The 772-nt window shown below is 49.0% G+C and overlaps 1 pseudogene; it reads right to left on the bottom strand.

Moving 5' to 3' along the window:
- Nucleotides 121-772, bottom strand: part of LOC107619905 — a 2,287-nt pseudogene continuing 1,635 nt past the window's right edge.

The raw sequence follows: 772 nt of genomic DNA, 5'->3' as shown, positions 1-772 counted from the left end.
ACGCATATACATACGATCAAATCATAAACAGATTAAGGTAAATAAGTATTTCAAATATAAATTCTATCTTTTTTTAAAGAAATATATATATAAAAAGGCAAGATACAAGGAAAAAAAAAGACAGCTTGAATATACACATACGTCACCCCGCCAGCTATAAAACCTGAGGGGTCACCGACTTAACACGTGGCGCAAAACTCCGCCATCGTCGGAATATTTTCTCTCATTTTACTCTTTCAAAAGCAATCAAACGACGCCGTTGTTTGCAGCTGCTTATTACTCATTATGGTGTTGTGGCCTTTAGTAGTAGCAGAGAACAACGAAGAAGGCATCGTTTTTTGCCCCCTGAGATAGGGAATCTCCGGCGGAGTGAGCATCCTGATGAGCGCCAGGTTGATCCCGCTGAAGAAGGGGTGCTTTTTGACGTCAGCAGCGCCCCGCCTGGACCCGAGTCTTCGAGTGGGGTCCTTGTGGAGCAAGCCACTTATGAGGTCCCAGACGTGGTGCTCAAGCGTGCTGCAGGACGTGGCTGTAGGAAACGCCAATGGCTTCTTTATGATGTTGCGCAGTGTCACATCGTTGGATGGACCAGCAAACGGTGTGCGACCATACACGAGCTCGTACACGAATATCCCGAAAGACCACCAGTCAACGGCATTTCCGTGGGAATTCCCGGAGGCAACCTCTGGCGACACGTACTCGTGAGTTCCGACGAAGGAGCAGGAGCGTGCTCCGACAGGCTCGGCCACGAAGAGGCGCTTGGGGTTGAGCG

Source organism: Arachis ipaensis, chromosome B10, assembly GCF_000816755.2.
Source record: "Arachis ipaensis cultivar K30076 chromosome B10, Araip1.1, whole genome shotgun sequence".
Classification (NCBI taxonomy): Eukaryota; Viridiplantae; Streptophyta; class Magnoliopsida; order Fabales; family Fabaceae; genus Arachis; species Arachis ipaensis.
The sequence above is the reverse complement of the archived record's forward strand: the minus strand, read 5'-3'. Positions and strand labels throughout refer to the sequence as shown.